Below are 7,674 nucleotides of genomic sequence, written 5' to 3'. Positions count from 1 at the left end.
TTTACATTATATAATTTGAATTTATCTGATTCATACCTATATCTGTAGAATATTAATTATCGAAATATATAGATTGGATATTAAAAAAGATGTTTGTGTTTAGATATACATATTATTAATAACAATAAATCTGAGAGCAGGTTTTAAGCTAAAGGCAATTAAAAATGCGTTCTTGAACATCTAATACAAATTGTTATTAAATCAAAAGCTATCAGGCATTACTTATTTAATCGTTTTTCATTATTAGACATTTCACGCGAAAATGTGTAAAATTGAGATTGTAAATTGGTTCGGGATGAAGATAGTAGATATGAAACATGCAACGACAGTCGCTTGAACCAACCGCAATATTAGTATTGGTTTTTTGAACTCAGTTAATACATTGTATATTATATACAATTTAATATTATTGTTATAAATATATTTAAATTATTTAATAATAAAAAATTAAAATTTAATAAACCCTAAGGTCAATATATCTCAAGAACAGATTTTAAAATTTCCAATGTATTAAATTTATTTTTAAAGTCCGTTTTGTTGAAAAAAAATAAATTCTTAATATAAACAATTGTTTTCAATAGAGAGGTTTTTACCAAACAGTAGAGAATTTGCAACAACAAAAATTTTTTATTATTTTAATTAATCAAATTTTGGCTGTGAGACTGTGACCATATAGCTTCCCATTATACTTTATCAGAAAATCAATTACTTATTCTGATGAAGCGTATTTTACATTTCATAATCAAAATGCAATTTGTTTCAGTTTTATATATATGTGAAGATAAAACTCTTACTACGTCATATGTACTTCAACAAAAACCTATAAGATACCGTTCGTAATGAAATGTATCTAATTTAATTAAATTAATCAAATAAGATTAATCTTATTGTGGAATGATATATTAAAAGTCATAGATAAGGCTAATGTCTTTTCCTCAAGGCGAATTTTTTGAGATTAAATCATTTTATCTCTTTATTTTTGAACTAGAAATAGTTAAAAGATACAATAGAACACAGTACTGTTTAAATAAACACTAATAAATTAAAAAAGTTAATGCACTCAGAAAAATTTCCATTCGAATTAGGAGTACAAATAGCTTATAACCTAAGATTTTGATAGAAGTAACTAATACTCTTCTATCAAATACCAATTTAATAGCATTTCGCGAGATAAGAAGTATTTTTATAAATATAGTGTAATATCTCATTTCATATAAATATTAGATATAAAAATATATAATATTTGCTTATAGATCTATATTTTATAACTAAATTTGGTCATTACAATCAATGGCATAAAAAATAAAATATTTTTATGTTTTTTTTTAAAGAATGCGTATAAAACAAAGAGAATATGAATACAATATATAACAAATGATATGCAATATAAAATCCGATATATATAAGGTCATTTTTAAACGGGATTATGATGACTTTATAAGCCGGGTAAATAAATGTGTATAGTGTAATAATTTTAATAAATTTATAATTTAAGTGTATACTATATTATACATTCAGTATGAAAAATATCTTTACAAATAGAAACAAGTTTATAACACTAGTCTTTGAATGTAAGTACCATAGAGTATTTGAAACATGAGTAACAAGTAATTTGAAGTATCTTGTAACTTCATAAGTTGAAAGAAAAGTTTAAAGATAGAGAACAATTGCTTAGGAAAAATAAAAAATGAGTTTAGAGTAATAGTTGTAGTTAATCTTCAACCGAACTTTAGGGTCATTATCACGTGTCTTAACATACGTTGATGTTATCAGTGTAGTAATCAGACCACTGAAATTAAGAACCTAGAACCACAGGTTTTATCAACTGGTGCTCTAGTTTTGAATAAACGAATTCCTTAGAAATGGTAATTTATTTAAATGGTAATTTATAGGTGTTTTATTTATAAAAAGAAATATATAATTTTTTAGTTTTGTATAAATGTATTACACTAAACATTTGCAGAACATATAGTATATGTTTGAAAAATTTATATTTTTCGAAGCATTTTAATTCAAAAATATTTGTTTGTTTTAAAAATGAACTTAAGGTGATATAATTATACACGCATTTTTAATCGCATTGTACGTGCAATTTACACTAAAAAGTACCGCAAAATTGCAGTAAACTTATCCTTACACACGAATATCAATAGAAACATGTGCGAAACGAATCATGTTTAACGCATTTTAGGTCTTAATTACCTAGTTTTTCTCTATTAATCAATTAATACCTTTGCATTTAACTATCAAAATATAAATAAATGAAATATTTTCAATAATAACAAATATTCTAAGTACATGTGTTTGGTATATAATAATTTTAATTTATAATATAATATAAATATATAATTTTTTAATTTATAATAAATATAAATATATATAAATAAATATATATAATTAAATAAATATAATTAAATAAATACAAGTATATATAATTAAATAAATATAGATCTTGATAAAGTTTCATATACAATCATATACAATATTATATATATTATGTATATAGAGAAGTTTCGAAAAATAGTAAACTATAACAAAAATTCTTTTTTTTATTATTTTAATTAATTGAATTTTTGGCTGACCATACACTGTCTCGAGTATTGCCAAATACCCATCATCAGTGGTGTTGAAATTATTTCTTGTAGTTTACAACTTTTCGAAGCCTCTGTATTATATACATTAGTTTCCATTAAGTAAAATAGTCACAAATTTAATATTATGTATATATATAAATAAAAACGCTCGAATATTATAATATACGAAAACTCAGCTTTATATGTATCAATATCAACTTTTGATTTCTTGCCATATTATTTGGTTGCACTCTCAATCAGTGTTAATATCATCCATAAGGTTTACATTGTTTTCTGTATTTAAGAGCGTAAAAAAGCGTAAAAAAGATAAGTAACATCTGACAATGTGTTTCTATCTTAATTCATTTTTTTTTCTCTTCTCTTTTTCTCTTCACGGCTCAGTTAGACGGTAGGTAACGTAAGAAATTAATTCGAAACGAAATGTACAATCAACCAAACTTGTGTGTTTGATAGGAACGAAATAAACAAAGTACACCCTTTTTGTTTATTATTTATATATACATATTGGTTCGAATTAATTTCTTACGTTACCTACCGTCTAACTAAGCCTTTATTCGGTTATAATAACAAACGTAAAGCTAGTACTAGTATTGTCTTATTGTAATAAATTAAGTAAACCCTAATTCTCAAAATAGCTTTTCAAGTTGGTTATTTTGAGTTAATGTAATTAATAAAACGTGTAATCTTTTTCACATTCTATGTATAGATAAACTAGGCAATATAAAATTCAAATGTAATCTTGCGGTGAACTCTTATTTCAGAAAGCACACTCAAGTTAAGTGTATTATGGCCTTTTTTAACACTCAACTATTGATAGTTTTGTAAATACTTATATGGAATTATAATTATAAAATATATAGCAATATTGGAAATATTATATGGGTTATTTTTCGAATTTGAAATAATTGTTTTTTCATCTTTTATTATATCAAATGATTGCTAAGTAACCTAGTAACCTTCGAGTGTTTGTTATTGGCACTAAATTGTCACCTAAAATTTAACTACTAGTCTTGTTTTCATATAACGATTGGTAACGACAGTTTTACCCTCTTTCTTGTAATGAATATGCATGTTATGCATAGAGTTAAATCACAACTGCCAATTTTATACTGTTTTTATTGTTTTGATCATTTTTGCTTGTATCTAAATTTAAAAGATAATAAATTAATAAAAATAAATAAATATAAATACATATATATAAATAAATATATATAAATAAATATATATAAGTAAATATATATAAATAAATATATATAAATAAATATATATAAATAAATATATATAAATAAATATATATAAATAAATATATATAAATAAATATATATAATTTTGTATGAAATTACAAAAACCACTACCTTACATGCAAAATACATTTTATATTTTCGTTTTTAAAAATATATGAGTCATATATCTTTTTCAAAAATAAAAATTATTCCTGATTTTTATATTTTTAAGGTATTTTTGCGTTTTAGAATAAAAAGCAGAATATAAGAGTTATTTGGTGGAAAAATGTGTGGAAAGATAAAAGCCACATGATAATAAATATTTTTGAAAAATATAATATAAAACAAATGTAATTATTATTTTTTGATTTATATTTTAAAACGCTAATATATAAAATGATAATTATATACTTAAATATTAGTTAACACAACTGTTTGTTGCTGGTTTTTTTCTTAAAAATCTTTAAAATAACTGTTTTTTTCGTTCCCTGCTAATAATTCATAACCAAATATATATTGACTATAATATTGAAGAAACGTCTAATAAAAAAACGATAGTAATGAGAATATATAATTTTTGTATTAGAATTAAGGATCCAATAAGAAAATAATACTAAAATGTTTGTTTAACAACTAAGAGGTCAATTAGTTTTTTGATTAATTACAATATATATAACTCTAACAGTATTTTTAGTTTTTTTTCGAAAAGCTTTAATATACACATATATCATTAAAAATATATCATCAGTTAATAACACATATTTATATATATTTCAATGTTTCTATCACATAATGTCAATGCTAATTGTAGTAATCGATTTTTAATTAAAATAATTGTTGTATATATTATAATTTCTGTCAATATTTCATATTAGTTGGTTATGTATTTTTCTTGAGATATATATTTTGATAGCTTATTTTTTAATTTCTGCCACTGTACTTCATGCAATCCTTCGGCTTAAGTTCTCTAAAACACAAGTAAGATTTTTTTATTTTGTTTTAACACTTTCGAAACTGGTTCCACCAGAATTCAGTAATATAAATAACAATGAAATTATTAATAAAGTGTGCTTTAAATTAAACACATTTCACAGTGGTAATTAAATTAGCACGTTTATATTAAAAGATAACATTAGATTTAATAGTAAATAACATGATTTTTACCGCCGTTGCGCCAGAAGACCGCGGTGTGCATTTTTTGTTATTGTCGGTTTCAGACTTTGTCAGTAAATTTTAACCACTTAAATTTATCTTAAAATAATTGTAATCACAACAACACTTTTCTAAAATTTATAAAAACATTTACAAAATTTTATATCAAACAAAATCTTAAAAAACATGAAAATTTTTATTGCTTCGGTTGCACCGATAATATAAGACTTTTTCACATTCAGTCAAATGTCAAATGAAAAGTATGAAAAAAATTGCTGTCTTGCTTGAAACCAGAATATTCATACAAATAAATATTTTATTTGTTATTGTTGCTATTTCATAAATGTGATGCGTGTGAGAATGAGTTGGCTAGTGTAGTGAAACATATGATTTTGTTTTTAGTTGATTTAAACTGACAGGGCTGTTATATTTAAATTTTACAGAAAAATTACTGTTAGTTAACATTTGTGCTTAACAGAAATGCTTTGCTATGTTGTTTAATGCTATAAATTCTTTAAATAATTTATTTTGTTTTTATATAAAGAATGATTGATTAAATTCTTTATTTAATAAAGAAAGAAAATATTTAATAAATTTACAATAGATTAAAGCTAAAAATTTCATGTCTTCATATTATAAATGTTTGAATTGTTCATATGCTGTATGTGAATAATTAATTAATAGCGTTTTTTATTGGTAAATCTGGTTTTAATCTAGATTTACTTTTGATCTGTCAAATTTAGTTGCCTAATCGAACATTTTAAGAGCAATTTAACATTTTTGTAGTAGTGTTAATATATATTTATATATATTATATATACGTATATCAAATCACACTTTGTCTGTCAAATCATATAAAACAGCTGTTAATTTTAGGGTAATCTAGCTTTTCTAACAAAATATCTAAAGTGTTATACATTTTGCCCCAGATTAACTAATCGAAAATAAAAGTTCACTAAAAGTGCATTAAAAGAGCTTATTATAAGAGTAAATACTGATCTAGACTGATAAAGGCCTTATAAGGCTTATAAACGTATAAATTTATCTGCTTTATAAATGAAGGGTGAAATTCTGTAGGAGAAATAATTTACAGAAATGTAATAAATTTACACGAAAATTTTACCGAATAAATATATATCGTATAGATTTACTTGTTGTCAATACAAAGCTGCATTCCAACACAAACAAATCATTTACAAAAATATCTTTGTAAATATTTTTTAGTTTGGACTTTTCGCTCAATTTCGGTATTTTATTTTATAATTTATTGATAGCGACACAGCTGATGAATAAAGTTTGCACAATTATTTAAAATTTTAAAATTGCAACGATATCAGGTAAAAAATTACGCTGCTAAGCATTGCATTTTGTGCCTAGATAAATAGTGCTGTTATACACCAGACTGATAAATTTACACAAATATTTCACTAAGTGCGTTCATATAAAAGTGTACCTAAACGCATAAAACTATACATTTGATAAATTTATATGCTTAGATGAGTTCCCCTAATAGTTATATTTTGTTTTATAGATTTTATATATAAAAATTTATTTAAATCGATGTAGTTATATTTTATTAAATATTTCATGAAATATATATAGTATGTAAACAGTAAATGTTTTCAAATAAAGGAGGAGTCCTTATGAATTCTATTTGGCATACGAAACTTTTGCTAAATAGCTAAAATGCTAAAATATCGAGTTTGTGGTAAATATTTTATTTGTTAAATGTTAAATTCGAATTTTGCTTGACATTTTTTTTAACTTTTTGAATTTATATTTTAGCGTGTGTGTATTTTTGAAATATACAAATAGAGTCACATAAACATTTTTTTGTATTGATACATTGAACTCTGTTCTGTAGAGCACATTTACGATTTTTATATTTTGCAATTTAACATGCCTTTAGAATACAAAATAAAAATCGTGAACAGGCCTAATGCCAAATACCTCATTCCATAGATACGAACAGCACATGGTCATGTTATATTTCTGATAACTAAAATGAAGCTTAAGAACTTTTATACACAATATATTATTTTGATATGTGTATATAGATGTTTAGAGTGATTGACTGACTAGTTAGCAGGCAAATTACTAATGTTTTCTTTATCTAACACAACAATTATCAATCATATTGCACCTAACATGAGCTATGATTCATGAAGCTTAATGAAAATAAAAAATGAGTAGTGAGGTTTAAAATTTAAAGTCTTAATAAAAAAATACGCTGTAATTTTTGACGAAAGAAATGCAATATCATAATAAAATTCTCTCCAATATAAATATAAAAAAATTTTGAATTGAGCTTTGATAACATAGAAGAGTGAGCAAGAAATGCATATGCATATATTATTTAACGCTGCACGTTCCCTTCTAATTTCATGGGAGGGTTTTTTGAAGTAATGTGTACTAAAAAATTATTACCTAACATTAAGGATAACCTCTGCTTTGAAAATGGTGATAAAAGGGGAACTGTATTGATCTATTGCTGGCGTCACAGTGATAGACCAATATAAAACACATTATTGCTTTCTAGGAAATCAAAACTGATTATTTTCCTAGAAAAAACAGCTATCAATAAAAAAACAGAATATATAGAGGAAGTGCTTTTATGAGTTTTAAAGGTAAGAGCAGAAAAAGTACAACAGCATATGCCATATAGTAAGTGCTAACGTTCTTATTATAATATATACCAACTATAA

Source organism: Teleopsis dalmanni, chromosome 2 (assembly GCF_002237135.1).
Source record: "Teleopsis dalmanni isolate 2A chromosome 2, ASM223713v2, whole genome shotgun sequence".
NCBI classification, from domain to species: Eukaryota; Metazoa; Arthropoda; class Insecta; order Diptera; family Diopsidae; genus Teleopsis; species Teleopsis dalmanni.
The sequence above is the reverse complement of the archived record's forward strand: the minus strand, read 5'-3'. Positions refer to the sequence as shown.